Raw genomic sequence first — 20,285 nt, forward strand, 5'->3', positions numbered from 1 at the left:
AGAGTTTGGTGGTGGCAGCATCGTTACACGCCTACGGCGCAGTGGGCGGAGTCAGTGATAGGCGGTCACTGACGGTGAGTGGGAGTCCAAAAGCGCTAACCCGTGACCAGGGCCGGCCTAGAAAAAAGGTCACAGCAAGTATGCCATATATATAGGGGCCCAAACCAGTATCTCACCTAGGGCCCCATAGGGTCTTAATACAGCTCTGAACTACCACCCATTTCAATAATAAATAGACCATAATACATGTGTGTAGTGTGTTAGAAAAAAATGTCCCACATTCCTTTGCACATATTCATAGTACTTCCCATAGCAAAGATTCCAGTCTATGGGAAAGCTGCAGCTGTTTCACTAGTAAGTGGCAGCTGTGTGTCATCGTAACTCCTGACTGGAAGGGAAGGGAGAGAAAAACAAGGGAACTGTGCAGCCCCGAACGAAAACTTAGAGCTCGCACTAGTCTAGCACAGGATAGAGGAATACTGGACAAAAGATCAGAAGACGTATTTAATAAGGTACCGGGAGAGAGAAGGAAAGAGAAAGAAGATCTGCATTGAAAGGTAAGAAATAAAATGGAAAGAAAAACATTGCTGTATGAAAGACATAGGCAACCTCTATGACCCCAGTTGTTGCTGTAACCCATGTCTCCCATGAGGTCTGGCCTGCACCAATGTCTGAACTCTAAAGGACTGAAAAGTAACTGGAGACAAGTGGATGTTGGCAAATGAAGGGAATAGAGTGTGAGCATGATTTTCACACTAGTCTATTTATAATCTCCAAGTTATTATACATTGCTGTACTAACTGTGTGTACACTCCTGCAGGTCACACCAAGTGTACAGAAAGGTAATATTATTCACATTTAATGCTACATAAGTGTTGAAAGTGCGTACCGTTACTTATGCATGCAGAGATACACGTAACCTACAGGCGGATAGTCACTGTACTCAGTCTATGGAGATAGTCTTCTGTGACTGTTGCATTACTTGTGCTTTATATAAATGTTCCATGATTTAGTTTTGGAAGATTTGTCCTAGAAAATTATTCATTTACATTTTTTTTTTCCATTGTAACAAACTGCTCAGAACCATTTCATTTGTATGGTGTTGTGGAGGCAATCCCCGGTTATATTCTGTGTGATGCATTATTTCTGGTTTCAGTGGACTGTAAAACAACATTGCCCAGGTATGATCACGGTATTATTAAGTCATATCATGTGGGGAGCTGAAATGGTCTATGTCCATCTACACAGCGTGTGACAACCATGGATGCTCCGGCAAAGGGAAATTAGACCGTCATTAAACTGGCGCTAACTTGTTCTCAATTTTCACCAGGGCATTTTCCAATGCAAATGTGCGACTGATTCAGCATCAATGGCTAATCCGATCGCAGATGTGATTTTGCACAGTACACAGCTGTGACAATATGCTAATGCCTGCCAAAGCACAGCCAGCATAAAGACATCCGCTGCTGCCTTCTCACGTGCGTACGACGTCGCTTACCTGCATAAACATTGGTACCATCGGCGCACATCAGGCTTGCTGACTTTCTGGCTGCCCTTTCCGGGAGGGAGCTGCCAGATCGGCATTACAGGGGGCGTGGCCATCGTGAGGAGGTGAGGCCGGCCAGGTGATGCGCGTTTGTTGGCGGAGCAGGGGCGGGGCCACGCGATCGCGCCATTTTGGCCCCACTACACAATGCCGATATTACAGGCATTGTGAAGCATGGGGCGGAGTCAAAATGACGCGATTCAGTGTGAATCGTGTCACGGCCCCCCCTGCTGCGGGAGTTTCTAAGGTAACTGCAGGGGGGTTAAGAGGGGTGGGCGGCAGCCGGGAGGATTGCCTGCCTTCCCGGGGGGTGGGGAGAGGCACCCAATTTTCGGGAGGCTCCCTACCAAATTGGGAGGGTAGGCAAGTATGACGCACATTGGCCAGTCACACAGCATGGTCTGACCAGCCGCAGACACTGCAAGTCTCTTCACACGCAGTGGGCTCTCATGCTGCGTATGCAATCGTAGCGGATAATTTATGCACGTGTCCTGTGTGAAGGGGTGACGAACCCAGAAATAACCCAGGTCCATCCCTCAGGTGTGAAAGGGGGGTAAATACTGAAACCCTGGCTTCAACCCATGTTCAGATCCAGGGTTCGAGCCGGGGTTTATGTCTGAAAGGGGTATAACAGTGACTGGGACAAGCAACATTGTGCCTGCTGCCATTAACACTGTCACATTCCTACAATATGATTGATTTCATTTTTATTTTTTTTATACCCTGTTTTTCCTTGGGTATTTATAGGGTTAATAGAATCCAATCTTTCCAAAGGCTCCGATGTCCTTTATACTGTGTCACACACTAATCCTCACTTCTTTCTATTATGCTATCACTGTCTTACTAGTATTATCTGCCCTGCTCCCTCCCTCTGCTCTCTGCATGTTATAGAACAGCTCAAGGCTCAGATTCTCCTTGTAACCACAGTCTATGTGACTCCGAAATCTGCCCGTCTCCTCTGTATGTCCCCACCACACTCTACTATTTATAGCAGGACTGCTAGGAAATAGGAGTTAGGTTTTCCATGACAGACAATTCTGTGGTCACATAGAGATATTGTATGGGCAGCCAGTATTGCCACTAATATGCATATTATTGTATAAACCAATTTATAGGGAAGTTTTCCAGCCCAGATAACTGGGACATTGATGAAACTAAAACCATTATGGAAGCTATTTGTGAAAAGGCTGAGCTATTTATCATTTCTGTTGTCAGCCACGGCAAAACAAACTCAAATTCAAACTGAGCTTTGCACCTATTTGTAAAATATACTTTACAATATTTTTAGAAATGCAGATTTATTATAGAGAAACCTGATACATATTTAATATTTGTCACCCGTCTGTGTGGCACCCCACCAACACCCTGTGTTCCTGCCCACGCTGATGTGCCCCTATGAAAATGTAAAGTATTAATGTGACTCCTGCCATTGTCTAATATAGGGCATGATGTAGCTGGTTTCATTAAGGTTCAGGTACTTTTTGCACTGCCCCCTCAGCAGTGGTGGATGTTAGGGGACCGGTGAGTACTGTAGCAGGCTCAAGGATTTGACCTAGAGAATAAATGGCAGTTGGTGGCTGCACTGTGGTGAGGTAACTGCCAGTGGGAGCAAAGCTGCACGTTGTGTGTTTCACCGGATTCCCAGTGGTATTTCCCAGTGACCGGAGGGTTTCTCCCTTGACAGGCACTCGGTGGGCTGCAGAAGAAGGTATCCAATCAGTTGGGGAGAGCAATGGCTACAGATAAAGAGGACATATTGTCAGCCCTCGGTTATTAGTTGAAGCCAGCGTTAGTGTATGGTTAGTGTATGGTACAGGTCGGTAGTCCTGCATTACTATCCACATACAGCCCAAGTCCATATTAGAAAAGGAAAATGCCAGAGACAGTATAACCCTGTAGCTGAACAAAGCATAGCCTCAGCTATTTACCGCTTCCCATTACAGTGTTGTTAATACCGCAGAGTGAGGAGTTACTGCCATAATGTAACAGGCAGTTCCTCTGTGCCAGAAAAGACTATAGAGAGTCAGTCAGCTGATCGCACAGTGGGCCTGATTCAGAGCCGAACGCTCTGACCAGAGCGCTCGCTCTGAATCAGGGCCCTCCTCCGTAAAAATGGAGCGGCCTCTTGGACGCTCGCATAGCTGTGGGTTACCACCCACAGCTTATGCGAGCGTCCATTATGATGGTCGCGATGGTCAAGACCATCGCGACCATCGGGCTTGCGACGAGACTCAGAGCCAAAATCACTCCCACTGACATCACTAGTGATGTCAGTGGGGCCAGACCCAGACGGTAGGCGTTCCCATGGGAACGCCTCCGTCTGGCAGCCACGCCCCCGGCACGCCCACCAAAGGGGGCGTGCTGTCGCTCAACATCGACAGCACGCCCCCTTTGGTGCGAGACCCCGAGCGACGTATTCCTCGTCGCTCGCCGGGTCTCGCGCATGCGCACGACGGAGCTCCCAACATCGTGCGCATGCGCATTCGGCCAACATCGACCCGCTTGCGAGCGTCCTTCGCTCGCGAGCGGGTCTGAATCTGGCCCAGAGCTAATAGCTGCACCTTATAGGAGGAGCCAGGACTGGGCAGTGTAATGAAAGTATCCAGTCAGTACAGAGAGGATATACTACATCATTCAGACCCGGTCGCAAGCGCTGAGCGCTCGCAAGCGGGTCGATGTTTAGGCCCAGCGCATGCGCAGCAGCTGCACTGCGCGTGCGCAAGACCCGGAGCGAGAGAGAAATTATCTCGCTCCGGAGCTCACTACAAAAGGGGCGGCTGTCGATGCTGATCCATAGCTCGCCCCGTTTTGTAGGCGTGGCGGGGGGTGGTTTCATAAACTGAGGCGTTCCTTAAGGAATGCCTGCCGTTTTGTGGGGCGGCCGTTTTGTGGAGCAGGAAGCTCCCTGGGGCTTGAGGTTGCCGAGATCCAACCTTAGGGTCTCGTCGCAAGCCCCGATGGTCGCGATGGTCTTGACCATCGCGACCATCAACCTGGTCGGTCGCTAAAGCTGTGGGTGGTAAGGAGGCCGCACTTCACAACACAAGCGGCCACCCACATTCAGAGCAACTGCCCGCATTTTGCGAGCACCTCTGAATGAGAGCAATAGTGTTCAGCCCTGACCAAGGAACAGCACCAGAATCTTATTAACATCTTTTGAGCCAGCAAACTTTCCAGTAATAATATTCTCAGAGACTTTCTGGAGCACAGTACTAATGAAACTTTGTTACTAATGCTGGGATGTTTACAAAGTAACAACTGAGGCCCTGATTCAGAGACGGACGCTCTGACAGAGCGCTCGCTCTGAATCAGGGCCGTCCCTCTGAATTTAAGAGCGGCCTCCTGGCTGCTCGCATAGCTGTGGGTGACCACCCACAGATATAGCGAGCGGCCAAAATGATGGTCACGATGGTCAAGACCTTGTGGTAGGGTCTCGTTGCCGCAAGCCCTGGAGTGCTTTTGGCTCTATCAGAGCCAAAAGCACTCCCACTGACATCACTAGTGATGTCAGTGGGGCCGGCCCCAGACGGTAGGCGTTCCCATGGGAACACCTCCGTCTGGGCAGCCATGCCCCCGGCACGCCCACCAAAGGGGGTGTGCTGTCAATCACCATTGACAGCACGCCCCCTTTGGTGCGAGACCCATAACTACGGCTTGGCCATCATTACTCGGGTCTCGCGCATGCGCACAATGGAGCCGCCTCCATCGTGTGCATGCGCACTTGGCCAACATTGACCCGCTTGCGAGCGCTCAGCGCTCGTGAGCGGGTCTGAATCAGGCCCTGAGTCCTTAATTCAGCACAGTTTAGCAAACACAGTATGTGCTGTATAACATATATAAATTGCAGGCTCCATAACTCTGATAAAGAGTCTAGAAGGAGGAAATACGTTCTGGCGAGTGCACCACCGAGCTCCATTATACCGAACTGATTTATCTCACTTTATGGGGCCCCAAGGTTAAAGTTAATATATTAACTGCCTTGTTCTATGTAAAATATTGTTAACACTGTGATCTGTTATTGAGTAATGCTTTAAATTGGTTGTAAGTATAAGATGTTTGTTTTGCTATAGAAATGTTTTATTATAGGGATAATACAACCACATAAGTGTTATATTACAAAGCAAAACAAGTCTACCCAGTCAAGTTTCCAGTTAAATAAATTGTATAAAACATTATTGTGGTGAAGGTTATTAGATATTGTAATATTTTCTGTGTGCAACAATCCTGCTTTACTTCTCTGTTGAGTAACAGTGGAACCTGCGCTGAAGTGGCGGAACAGAATAATATGTTTTGATAAGGAAGAAACTTCACAACTCGATACTGCTTACTTGAGTATCACAATTTGGCATCCGCGAACAGGATACGACAGGAAAATGTCGGTACCACAATCTCCTGTATCAACTTCGGGTAGAAGACGACTACCTGCTTCACCATCAGAAAATGTCTCGTCAAGCAGCAGTGTGGCACAGACGAGACAGGCATCACCCATCACAATGCAATATTACTTTGGAGCCCCATGGCTACCAACAAATTCAGGGGAAATTCACCCACAAGGTATTATCACTCTTAAGGAATTTAAAGAAAAAATGCAATCGATGTTCAAGTTATATCCACTCAATGACGAACAAAGAGTGGAAATTGTAATTGGACAGCTAAAGGGAGCCGCGTTGAAGTAAAAGTGTGGGAGGAAGAAGAAAGAAAGACTGCGGAAGATATCTTCAAAAAGTTGGAAAGTATATTTGACTCAAGGACAGTCTCCGAACTTAGAAGCCGTTTGTATGCTAGGAAACAGCAACCTCAAGAGTCACTTAAAGAATTTGCTCTGGGCCTACAGAAAGTTATGCAGGACATCCAAGCCTGAAAATCGAGGGAAGTAGAACGAGTCGACGAGACTCTGATTTATTTATTTATTGAAGGGGCGCGAGAAGAAGACATACGGGCCCAGCTCAGGATGTGGAGACGTCAGAATCCTGTATGGCCATTCTCCAAGTACAAGGAAACTGTATTAGATATTCTTGGGCTCAATCAGAATGCTGATCTTGAATTTGACTCCTCTACAGAACAGTGGGAAGTTGGAAATTCGAGAGAAGCCAAACCATATATGACGCCTGCCACTACGCCGCCTAAGGAAACAGTCACCCAACAATTACAGTCTGGTCAAGATCTGATCGGAAATTTTACTAGTGCTGTCACTGAAATCATGAAGGAGATAAAGGAGATTCGGCAAGAGCAGGCTGGAGCAAAATGCAGAGACTGGCGCCAAGAGCGTGGGGGAAGTATCCAGTCTTGCTGGGACATTCCTCGAGAGAGAGGTCGACGTCCAACAGACCAATTTGATACACAAGGGAGGCCTATCTGCAGAAAGTGCTGACAAAGTGGCCACATTGAACGCTACTGCATCCAGAGAGAGCCTGAGGACCAGCCCTCAGGAGAGACAAAAAGAATAGGTCCAAAAATGGAAGAAGGGCAACCCAGAGATGCGAGTTTAAACCCAATAGTACAGAACAAAATAAAATTTGTGAGCACGCCGACTGCGGGGAATGTTACATCAGCTATCACAAAAAGGATTTCAGGAAAGGGTGTATGGTTCCACGTGCAACGAGGCTATGGTTTCATAAATTGAGACGACACCAAGAGCGATATTTTTGTACATTACTTGGCCATCCTAAAGAACAATCCAAGAAAATATCTTCGAAGTCTGGGAGATGGAGAGTTGGTAGAGTTTACGTGGTTGAAACAGAGAAAGGTGCAAAGGCCACTAATGTAACTGGTCCTGGTGGAGTTTCAGTCCAAGGCAGCAAATATGCATCAAGCCACAACCATTATTGGCATTATCCACGTCGCAGAGGTCCACCATATAACTATCGACACAGTGAAGGTAAAAAGAGTCCAGAAGAAGTTGAAAGAGTGGCAGAGGAAAAGAGGGTTAATCAACAACAGCCTTACTGGAGGAGTCACTACCCACCCTACTGGCTAAAGAGACCATACAGACACAAACAATATCCTGATCTCCCAGAGAGTGGTGAAAGGCTGGATGGAATGTTTGGTAAAAATGTTGGAACGCAAAATATACAGGTGTGCCAGTACCGGCAAGAAATAGTCCGGCCAACATCTCCTCAAGAACCACAACCAAAGAGTCGACCAAAAGTGTATGACAGCACTTCTTATATGCTCCTCTGCAATCGACAAGAGTTGAGTACAGCTGTACATAAAGAAGACACAAAGAAAGTTCCACATTCACCCATAGCAGAGAGGTTGGGATCCCCTGAAAAGATTTGCCTGGATTCTGTTATGGAAATATCGAAATCTGTTGTTCTGGAGGAGCCATATCTTGTATCCAAAGAGCCCTTACTGTCTGTGCCATCAGAGTATAAATTCCCAGTCCATGAGTATACTGAACTAAGTTCAAGTGAAATAGCATTAATTATGCAAAGAGTTCTGGGAAAATCGAAAAAGGAAAACAAGAATGCCCCGCATATTCAGTGTAGACACTAGCCTGTGAGGTAGAGTGTTCAAAAGTACATAACTTAAAAGAAACTTTGTGTTAATATGTAACAAATGTAGTAATCTGTTATGCTATTGTTACATTATAGCAAGGAGCTAAAGTTTTCTAGGCTTACCTGGTAATTGTAACTAAATGTGATCTACGTTATGCAATGGTAGAATGTACCTTAAATGTATGTAAATAAGTCTGAAAAGATACTGATGTATAAAATGGATGTCTTCAGGAGTTTATAGATGCCTGATGCGTGAGGACACGCATCATTCTAGTGGGGAAGTATGTGGCACCCCACCAACACCCTGTGTTCCTACCCACGCTGATGTGCCCCTATGAAAATGTAAAGTATTAATGTGACTCCTGCCATTGTCTAATATAGGGCATGATGTAGCTGGTTTCATTAAGGTTCAGGGACATTTTGCACTGCCCCCTCAGCGGTGGTGGACGTTAGGGGACCGGTGAGTACTGTAGCAGGCTCAAGGATTTGACCTAGAGAATAAATGGCAGTTGGTGGCTGCACTGTGGTGAGGTAACTGCCAGTGGGAGCAAAGCTGCACGTTGTGTGTTTCACTGGATTCCCAGTGGTATTTCCCAGTGACCGGAGGGTTTCTCCCTTGACAGGCACTCGGTGGGCTGCAGAAGAAGGTATCCAATCAGTTGGGGAGAGCAATGGCTACAGATAAAGAGGACATATTGTCAGCCCTCGGTTATTAGTTGAAGCCAGCGTTAGTGTATGGTTAGTGTATGGTACAGGTCGGTAGTCCTGCATTACTATCCACATACAGCCCAAGTCCATATTAGAAAAGGAAAATGCCAGAGACAGTATAACCCTGTAGCTGAACAAAGCATAGCCTCAGCTATTTACCGCTTCCCATTACAGTGTTGTTAATACCGCAGAGTGAGGAGTTACTGCCATAATGTAACAGGCAGTTCCTCTGTGCCAGAAAAGACTATAGAGAGTCAGTCAGCTGATCGCACAGTGGGCCTGATTCAGAGCCGAACGCTCTGACCAGAGCGCTCGCTCTGAATCAGGGCCCTCCTCCGTAAAAATGGAGCGGCCTCTTGGACGCTCGCATAGCTGTGGGTTACCACCCACAGCTTATGCGAGCGTCCATTATGATGGTCGCGATGGTCAAGACCATCGCGACCATCGGGCTTGCGACGAGACTCAGAGCCAAAATCACTCCCACTGACATCACTAGTGATGTCAGTGGGGCCAGACCCAGACGGTAGGCGTTCCCATGGGAACGCCTCCGTCTGGCAGCCACGCCCCCGGCACGCCCACCAAAGGGGGCGTGCTGTCGCTCAACATCGACAGCACGCCCCCTTTGGTGCGAGACCCCGAGCGACGTATTCCTCGTCGCTCGCCGGGTCTCGCGCATGCGCACGACGGAGCTCCCAACATCGTGCGCATGCGCATTCGGCCAACATCGACCCGCTTGCGAGCGTCCTTCGCTCGCGAGCGGGTCTGAATCTGGCCCAGAGCTAATAGCTGCACCTTATAGGAGGAGCCAGGACTGGGCAGTGTAATGAAAGTATCCAGTCAGTACAGAGAGGATATACTACATCATTCAGACCCGGTCGCAAGCGCTGAGCGCTCGCAAGCGGGTCGATGTTTAGGCCCAGCGCATGCGCAGCAGCTGCACTGCGCGTGCGCAAGACCCGGAGCGAGAGAGAAATTATCTCGCTCCGGAGCTCACTACAAAAGGGGCGGCTGTCGATGCTGATCCATAGCTCGCCCCGTTTTGTAGGCATGGCGGGGGGTGGTTTCATAAACTGAGGCGTTCCTTAAGGAATGCCTGCCGTTTTGTGGGGCGGCCGTTTTGTGGAGCAGGAAGCTCCCTGGGGCTTGAGGTTGCCGAGATCCAACCTTAGGGTCTCGTCGCAAGCCCCGATGGTCGCGATGGTCTTGACCATCGCGACCATCAACCTGGTCGGTCGCTAAAGCTGTGGGTGGTAAGGAGGCCGCACTTCACAACACAAGCGGCCACCCACATTCAGAGCAACTGCCCGCATTTTGCGAGCACCTCTGAATGAGAGCAATAGTGTTCAGCCCTGACCAAGGAACAGCACCAGAATCTTATTAACATCTTTTGAGCCAGCAAACTTTCCAGTAATAATATTCTCAGAGACTTTCTGGAGCACAGTACTAATGAAACTTTGTTACTAATGCTGGGATGTTTACAAAGTAACAACTGAGGCCCTGATTCAGAGACGGACGCTCTGACAGAGCGCTCGCTCTGAATCAGGGCCGTCCCTCTGAATTTAAGAGCGGCCTCCTGGCTGCTCGCATAGCTGTGGGTGACCACCCACAGATATAGCGAGCGGCCAAAATGATGGTCACGATGGTCAAGACCTTGTGGTAGGGTCTCGTTGCCGCAAGCCCTGGAGTGCTTTTGGCTCTATCAGAGCCAAAAGCACTCCCACTGACATCACTAGTGATGTCAGTGGGGCCGGCCCCAGACGGTAGGCGTTCCCATGGGAACACCTCCGTCTGGGCAGCCATGCCCCCGGCACGCCCACCAAAGGGGGTGTGCTGTCAATCACCATTGACAGCACGCCCCCTTTGGTGCGAGACCCATAACTACGGCTTGGCCATCATTACTCGGGTCTCGCGCATGCGCACAATGGAGCCGCCTCCATCGTGTGCATGCGCACTTGGCCAACATTGACCCGCTTGCGAGCGCTCAGCGCTCGTGAGCGGGTCTGAATCAGGCCCTGAGTCCTTAATTCAGCACAGTTTAGCAAACACAGTATGTGCTGTATAACATATATAAATTGCAGGCTCCATAACTCTGATAAAGAGTCTAGAAGGAGGAAATACGTTCTGGCGAGTGCACCACCGAGCTCCATTATACCGAACTGATTTATCTCACTTTATGGGGCCCCAAGGTTAAAGTTAATATATTAACTGCCTTGTTCTATGTAAAATATTGTTAACACTGTGATCTGTTATTGAGTAATGCTTTAAATTGGTTGTAAGTATAAGATGTTTGTTTTGCTATAGAAATGTTTTATTATAGGGATAATACAACCACATAAGTGTTATATTACAAAGCAAAACAAGTCTACCCAGTCAAGTTTCCAGTTAAATAAATTGTATAAAACATTATTGTGGTGAAGGTTATTAGATATTGTAATATTTTCTGTGTGCAACAATCCTGCTTTACTTCTCTGTTGAGTAACAGTGGAACCTGCGCTGAAGTGGCGGAACAGAATAATATGTTTTGATAAGGAAGAAACTTCACAACTCGATACTGCTTACTTGAGTATCACAATTTGGCATCCGCGAACAGGATACGACAGGAAAATGTCGGTACCACAATCTCCTGTATCAACTTCGGGTAGAAGACGACTACCTGCTTCACCATCAGAAAATGTCTCGTCAAGCAGCAGTGTGGCACAGACGAGACAGGCATCACCCATCACAATGCAATATTACTTTGGAGCCCCATGGCTACCAACAAATTCAGGGGAAATTCACCCACAAGGTATTATCACTCTTAAGGAATTTAAAGAAAAAATGCAATCGATGTTCAAGTTATATCCACTCAATGACGAACAAAGAGTGGAAATTGTAATTGGACAGCTAAAGGGAGCCGCGTTGAAGTAAAAGTGTGGGAGGAAGAAGAAAGAAAGACTGCGGAAGATATCTTCAAAAAGTTGGAAAGTATATTTGACTCAAGGACAGTCTCCGAACTTAGAAGCCGTTTGTATGCTAGGAAACAGCAACCTCAAGAGTCACTTAAAGAATTTGCTCTGGGCCTACAGAAAGTTATGCAGGACATCCAAGCCTGAAAATCGAGGGAAGTAGAACGAGTCGACGAGACTCTGATTTATTTATTTATTGAAGGGGCGCGAGAAGAAGACATACGGGCCCAGCTCAGGATGTGGAGACGTCAGAATCCTGTATGGCCATTCTCCAAGTACAAGGAAACTGTATTAGATATTCTTGGGCTCAATCAGAATGCTGATCTTGAATTTGACTCCTCTACAGAACAGTGGGAAGTTGGAAATTCGAGAGAAGCCAAACCATATATGACGCCTGCCACTATGCCGCCTAAGGAAACAGTCACCCAACAATTACAGTCTGGTCAAGATCTGATCGGAAATTTTACTAGTGCTGTCACTGAAATCATGAAGGAGATAAAGGAGATTCGGCAAGAGCAGGCTGGAGCAAAATGCAGAGACTGGCGCCAAGAGCGTGGGGGAAGTATCCAGTCTTGCTGGGACATTCCTCGAGAGAGAGGTCGACGTCCAACAGACCAATTTGATACACAAGGGAGGCCTATCTGCAGAAAGTGCTGACAAAGTGGCCACATTGAACGCTACTGCATCCAGAGAGAGCCTGAGGACCAGCCCTCAGGAGAGACAAAAAGAATAGGTCCAAAAATGGAAGAAGGGCAACCCAGAGATGCGAGTTTAAACCCAATAGTACAGAACAAAATAAAATTTGTGAGCACGCCGACTGCGGGGAATGTTACATCAGCTATCACAAAAAGGATTTCAGGAAAGGGTGTATGGTTCCACGTGCAACGAGGCTATGGTTTCATAAATTGAGACGACACCAAGAGCGATATTTTTGTACATTACTTGGCCATCCTAAAGAACAATCCAAGAAAATATCTTCGAAGTCTGGGAGATGGAGAGTTGGTAGAGTTTACGTGGTTGAAACAGAGAAAGGTGCAAAGGCCACTAATGTAACTGGTCCTGGTGGAGTTTCAGTCCAAGGCAGCAAATATGCATCAAGCCACAACCATTATTGGCATTATCCACGTCGCAGAGGTCCACCATATAACTATCGACACAGTGAAGGTAAAAAGAGTCCAGAAGAAGTTGAAAGAGTGGCAGAGGAAAAGAGGGTTAATCAACAACAGCCTTACTGGAGGAGTCACTACCCACCCTACTGGCTAAAGAGACCATACAGACACAAACAATATCCTGATCTCCCAGAGAGTGGTGAAAGGCTGGATGGAATGTTTGGTAAAAATGTTGGAACGCAAAATATACAGGTGTGCCAGTACCGGCAAGAAATAGTCCGGCCAACATCTCCTCAAGAACCACAACCAAAGAGTCGACCAAAAGTGTATGACAGCACTTCTTATATGCTCCTCTGCAATCGACAAGAGTTGAGTACAGCTGTACATAAAGAAGACACAAAGAAAGTTCCACATTCACCCATAGCAGAGAGGTTGGGATCCCCTGAAAAGATTTGCCTGGATTCTGTTATGGAAATATCGAAATCTGTTGTTCTGGAGGAGCCATATCTTGTATCCAAAGAGCCCTTACTGTCTGTGCCATCAGAGTATAAATTCCCAGTCCATGAGTATACTGAACTAAGTTCAAGTGAAATAGCATTAATTATGCAAAGAGTTCTGGGAAAATCGAAAAAGGAAAACAAGAATGCCCCGCATATTCAGTGTAGACACTAGCCTGTGAGGTAGAGTGTTCAAAAGTACATAACTTAAAAGAAACTTTGTGTTAATATGTAACAAATGTAGTAATCTGTTATGCTATTGTTACATTATAGCAAGGAGCTAAAGTTTTCTAGGCTTACCTGGTAATTGTAACTAAATGTGATCTACGTTATGCAATGGTAGAATGTACCTTAAATGTATGTAAATAAGTCTGAAAAGATACTGATGTATAAAATGGATGTCTTCAGGAGTTTATAGATGCCTGATGCGTGAGGACACGCATCATTCTAGTGGGGAAGTATGTGGCACCCCACCAACACCCTGTGTTCCTACCCACGCTGATGTGCCCCTATGAAAATGTAAAGTATTAATGTGACTCCTGCCATTGTCTAATATAGGGCATGATGTAGCTGGTTTCATTAAGGTTCAGGTACTTTTTGCACTGCCCCCTCAGCGGTGGTGGACGTTAGGGGACCGGTGAGTACTGTAGCAGGCTCAAGGATTTGACCTAGAGAATAAATGGCAGTTGGTGGCTGCACTGTGGTGAGGTAACTGCCAGTGGGAGCAAAGCTGCACGTTGTGTGTTTCACTGGATTCCCAGTGGTATTTCCCAGTGACCGGAGGGTTTCTCCCTTGACAGGCACTCGGTGGGCTGCAGAAGAAGGTATCCAATCAGTTGGGGAGAGCAATGGCTACAGATAAAGAGGACATATTGTCAGCCCTCGGTTATTAGTTGAAGCCAGCGTTAGTGTATGGTTAGTGTATGGTACAGGTTGGTAGTCCTGCATTACTATCCACACACAGCCCAAGTCCATACTAGAAAGGGAAAATGCCAGAGACAGTATAACCCTGTAGCTGAACAAAGCATAGCCTCAGCTATTTGCCACTTCCCATTACAGTGTTGTTAATACATAGAGTGAGGAGTTACTACCATAATGTAACAGGCAGTTCCTCTGAAAGTGCCAGAAAAGCCTATAGAGAGTCAGTCAGCTGATCGCACAGAGCTAATAGCTGCACCTTATAGGAGGAGCCAGGACTGGGCAGTGTAATGAAAGTACCCAGTCAGACAGAAAGGATATAGGACCTCATTCAGACCCGGTCGCAAGCGCTGAGCGCTCGCAACTGGGTCGATGTTTAGGCCCTGCGCACGCAAAATTCTCTCGCTCCAGAACTCACTACAAAAGGGGCGGGTGTCGATGTTGATCGACAGCTCGCTCCGTTTTGTAGGCATGGCGGGGGGTGGCTTCACAAACGGAGGCGTTCAGCGGCGCACTGACATCAGCAGTGATGTCAGTGGGGAGCTTCCTGCCCGATCAGAGCAGGAAGCTCCCTGGGGCTTGCGGTTGCCAAGATTCAACCTTAGGGTCTCGTCGCAAGCCCCGATGGTTGCGAGGGTCTTGACCATCGCGACCATCAACCTGGTCGGTCGCTAAAGCTGTGGGTGGTAACCCACAGCTTAGCTAGTGACCAGGAGGCCACACTTCACAACACAAGTGGCCGCCCACATTCAGAGCAACCGCTCGCATTTTGCGAGCGCCCCTAAATGAGGGCAATAGTGTTCAGCACTGACCAAGGAACAGCACCAGAATCTTATTAACATCTTTTGAGCCAGCAAACTCTCCAGTAATAATATTCTCAGAGACTTTCTGGAGCACAGTACTATAGAAACTTAGTTGCTAATGCTGGGATGTTTACAAAGTAACAACTGAGGGCCTAATTCAGACCCGCTCGCAAGCAGTGAGCGCTCGCAAGCGGGTTGATGTTGGCCAAGTGCGCATGCGCACGACGGAGGCGGCTCCGTCGTGCGCATGCGTGAGACCCGAATAACGACGGCCAAGCCGTCGCTATGGGTCTCGCACCGATGGTGATTGACAGCACGCCCCCTTTGGTGGGCGTGCCGGGGGCATGGCTGCCCAGACGAGGCGTTCCCATGGGAACGCCTACCGTCTGGGGCCGGCCCCACTGACATCACTAGTGATGTCAGTGGGAGTGCTTTTGGCTCTGATAGAGCCAAAAGCACTCCAGGGCTTGCGGCCACGAGACCCTACCACAAGGGTCTCGTCGTAAGCCCGATGGTCGCGATGGTCTTGACCATCGCGACCATCTTTTTGGCCGCTCGCTATAGCTGTGGGTGGTAACCCACAGCTATGCGAGTGGCCAGGGGGCCGCTCTTAAATTCAGAGGGACGGCCCTGATTCAGAGTGAGCGCTCTGTCATTAATTCAGCACAGTTTAGCAAACACAGGGCCTGATTCAGACCCACTCGCGAGCGGCTGTCCGCTCGCAAGTGGGTCGATGGTCTGCGCTGAGCATGCGCACGACGGAGGGAGCTCCGTCGTGCGCATGCGCCAGACACGACGAGCGAAGGACTTTCCTTCGCTCGTTGTGTCCGATCAAAGGGGGCGTGCTGTCAATGTTGATTGACAGCACGCCCCCTTTGGTGGGCGTGCCGGGGGCGTGCCTCCCTGACGGGGGCGTTCCCACGGGAACGCCTCCCATCAGAAGCCGGCCCACTGACATCACTAGTGATGTCAGTGGGAGTGATTTTGGCTCTGATAGAGCCAAAATCACTCCGGAGCTTGCGGTTGAAAACCTCAACCACAGGCTCCGGCTCGCAATTTCGATGGTCGCGATGGTCACGACCATCGCGGCCATCAAAATGCACGCTCGTATAGCCTGTGGGTGGTGACCCACAGCTATACGAGCGTCCAGGAGGACGCTCCATGAAAATGGAGCCCGGCCCTCATGCAGAGCGTGCGCTCTGCTCAGAGCGTACGGCTCTGAATGAGGGCCACAGTATGTGCTGTATAACATATATAAATTGCAGGCTCCATAACTCTGATAAAGAGTCTAGAAGGAGGAAATACGTTCTGGCGAGTGCACCACCGAGCTCCATTATACCGAACTGATTTATCTCACTTTATTGGGCCCCAAGGTTAAAGTTAATATAGTAACTGCCTTGTTCTATGTAAAATATTGTTAACACTGTGATCTGTTATTGAGTAATGCTTTAAATTGATTGTAAGTATAAGAAGTTTGTTTTTCTATAGAAATGTTTTATTATAGGGATAATACAACCACATAAGTGTAATATTACAAAGCAAAACAAGTCTACCCAGTCAAGTTTCCAGTTAAATAAATTGTATAAAACATTATTGTGGTGAAGGTTATTAGATATTGTAATATTTTCTGTGTGCAACAATCCTGCTTTACTTCTCTGTTGAGTAACAGTGGAACCTGCGCTGAAGTGGCGGAACAGAATAATATGTTTTGATAAGGAAGAAACTTCACGACTCGATACTGCTTACTTGAGTATTACATCTGCCTCTATAGAATTAATCCCTCATTCTACAGCTGTGTTCTCATGCACTTTGGTTCTAGGTGCCCAAAATAGCTCTTCTTGGCACACCAGGGTCATTGTGACGTTTTAAAACTTGTATCTTGTTAGCACGGCCGCCATCAGGGGGGGGACTGTCGGGCCTGGACACCTGGCAGAAAGGGGGGGGCCCGCTCCTACCGCACCTCTTCTCCCTCCCCCCCGGCTTGTAGTTTGTGGCATTTTTTTTTTTTGGAGAGCAGCAGCAGTGCCGCTGCTGTCTCCGGCATATTAGACTAAGCCGGCGGGCACTAGTACCCGCCGCGGCTCTAACAGCCTGTCACTCTGGCTCCAGCAACATGCGTAGGCGGCGCGTCACTGCCCGGGGGCCGGGACTCAGCAGAGGAGACCGCACAGGCACAGTAGCCGGTAAGTTTGAACGCGCTGCTGTACGGGGCTGACTGTGCTGTGCCTGTGAAAGGAGGGGAAGGCTGGACACATTGGGAAGCTGGCTGGGTACACATATGGGGGAGGCCTGGCTGATTGCACATAAGGGGGGATGGGCTGGACACATAACAGGGGGTCCTGGCTGGACACACATAACAGGGGGTCCTGGCTGGACACACATAAGGGGGAGGCCTGGCTGAATGCATATAAGGGGGGGTCCTGGCTGGATGCACATAAGGGGGGATGGGCTGGACACACATAAGGGGGGGGTCCTGGCTGGATACACATAAGGGGGGGTCCTGGCTGGACACACATAAGGGGGGGTCCTGGCTGAATGCAAAAAAGGGGGGGGTCCTGGCTGGATACACATAAGGGGGGCTGGTTACAAATAAGGGGGATCCTGGCTGGATACACATAAGGGGGGATGGGCTGGACACACATAAGGGGGGGGTCCTGGCTGGACACACATAAGGGGGAGGCCTGGCTGAATGCACATAAGGGGGGAGTCCTGGCTGGATACACATAAGGGGAGGCCTGGCTGACTGCACATAAGGGGGGCTGGTTACAAATAAGGGGGGTCCTGGCTGGATACACATAAGGGGGGATGGGCTGGACAGACATAAGGGGGGGTCCTGGCTGGACACACATAAGGGGGAGGCTGGTTACAAATAAGGGGGATCCTGGCTGGATACACATAAGGGGGGTCCTGGCTGGATACACATAAGGGGGGGATGGGCTGGCTTGATATTTTTTGGCCACATGTTTTTCTTGTAGGAATAAGGTAGCGGAGGAAAGGGGGGCCCTGCCAATTTTGCTAGTCCCGGGCCCCACAATTTCTGATGGCAGCCCTGCTTGTTAGCACCTCTAAAAGCTGCAAGAAGCGACAAAACTACAAAAACTACAATGAACGCTGGGGCTCGTGGTATTTCTACATCTATGTGCGACTCATGCTGGATGCACACCCTATAACGACGGATTGGTCAGCAGACCGATCCGCACTCAGAGCGGCCGATTGGTAGTAATAACACCAATAAGCCACTTGACATGCCTGGCCTGACATCACAACTCGGAGGGCCTGCCCAGTTGGATGTCATTGTCAGCGGTCCCTGCAGCAAGTGTACCGGAGATCGACGGGTCAACAAGTGTGTAACCAGCAAATCTGTGTAAATCTTGTTCCGAGACGAGCGGCTGCGGCTATTCCTCCCACCACGTTCTGTTATGCTTATGCTGAATCCGTGAATTTCACATTGAGCTCGCGTCTCTAGTACACTGTGAGCGGCTTTGAATGCAGCTACGATGCGACTAAGATGTACCCAGCATTTAGTGAAATGTTTGCTGCGCCAGCAGTGGCGGGCTGGGCCGGGGGGCAGTGTGCCATGTGCCCCCCGGGCCGCAGCGTCATGTGGGCCACGGGCCGGTGCAGTCTGTGTCACTGTGACACAGACTGCACTGCGTGTGTAGCGCTGACCGGACGGTCAGCGCTACACACGCAGTGTGTGTTTGCTGTAATCAGCAGCCGCTAAGAGTCTGTCAGACTCTCATCGGCTGCTGCTGCTCCCAATGCGGGAGCCATCTTCCGGCTCCCGCAGTGGGCAATGGGAGAGACGTCGTCATGACGACGTCTCTCCCATAATGCAAAGCGGCCAGAGGAGCCGGTGGAAGCGTCGGGACCAGGAGCGGGAGTTTCAGGTGGTTTTTTTTATAAAGTCTCTCTCTACTGGGGGGGGATTACTATGGGGGCACTACTAGGGGGGGAATTTCTATGGTGGCACTACCAGGGGGGAGATTTATATGGTGGCATTACCAGGGGGGGATTACTACTGGGGGCACTACCAGGGGGGTGATTTACTACTGGGGGCACTACAAGGGGGGGTGACTACTACTACTGGGGGCACTACAAGGGGGTGACTACTACTACTGGGGGAACTACAAAGGGGGACTACTACTACTGGGGGCACTACCAGTGGGGGATTACTATGGGGCACTACCAGGGGGGGATTTCTATGGTGGCACTACCAGGGGGGGATTACTACTGGGGGCACTACCAGGGGGGTGGATTACTACTGGGGGCACTACAAGGGGGGGACTACTACTAGGGGCACTGCATAGGGGCGAGGGGACTACTACTAGGGGCACTACATAGGGGGAGGGGACTACCACTGGGGGCACTGCGAGGGACCACTGCTGGTGGCTCTAAATAAAGGGCAATACTGGGGGTACTGCATAGGGGGGAGACTACAACTGGGGCCACTATTTAAGGGACATTGCATAAGGGTTACCACTATTGGGGGCACTGCGTGGGGGGGTGGACTGCTACTGGGGGCACTGCATAGGGGGTACTACTATTGGGGGCACTATATAAGGGGCTTACTACTGGGGGCACAAGGGGCACTGAACAGGGGGGACCACTACTGGGGGGACAAGGGGCACTGGATAGGGAGGGATCACTACTGGGGGCACTACTGGAGGCCTGCATAAGGGTGTTCTCTCCTGTGGCACACGGGGGCACTGCATATGGGCACTACGACAGGGGGCTGCCCCTAATCTTTATTTTTACCTTACATTAATCCCATATGGACCCGCCTCCTCCCTGAAACACTTTTGGGGGGGGCGGCGCCATAGCACGCACGTTCTTCAGGCACCCTGGCTACACGCTACTCCTCAGCCAGGGCCGCCTGCATGCATTTGCCCCCCAGGCTAAAAGTTGCCAGCCAGCCCCTGTGCGCCAGGACCGTAAGAAAAGTGGTGCCACCGCGCAGGGTGGAGTCTACCATGTTCACCAGCTGCCGCAACCTATCCAGCTCCGGAATTGTATGCAGAAAGAGCTGCACAGCAGCTCGCAGTGCAGAAGGACCCTGCCCTCCATCCACCTGCTGGCGGTAATGGTGTGCTCTCAGGGGAGGGAGCGGGTGAGAGGAGGGGGAGGGCACAACAGTGCAACATAGGGTGCACTGCCGTCCTGATATGGCGCTGCATTACCCGTTTTGGAGTGGCTCAGTCACACAGACATTTCATGCAACATGGCGTAAAGATGCTCGGTATATGAGGACACCTCTGTAAG

The 20,285-nt window shown here is 49.5% G+C and overlaps 1 protein-coding gene across 2 annotated transcripts in view; it reads left to right on the top strand.

The window, feature by feature from the left end:
• The first annotated feature begins 350 nt into the window (after window positions 1–350).
• Window positions 351–20,285, top strand: part of FXYD6 (FXYD domain containing ion transport regulator 6) — a 132,255-nt gene continuing 112,320 nt past the window's right edge. For both annotated transcript variants that reach the window (XM_088455984.1, XM_088455985.1), the window contains exon 1: window positions 351–557. The gene's annotated coding sequence lies outside the window, so the exon portion shown is untranslated. The remainder of the gene's footprint in view (window positions 558–20,285) is intronic.

The sequence above is a fragment of the Taudactylus pleione genome, unplaced genomic scaffold (assembly GCF_031769625.1).
Source record: "Taudactylus pleione unplaced genomic scaffold, aTauple2 ptg000683l, whole genome shotgun sequence".
Classification (NCBI taxonomy): Eukaryota; Metazoa; Chordata; class Amphibia; order Anura; family Myobatrachidae; genus Taudactylus; species Taudactylus pleione.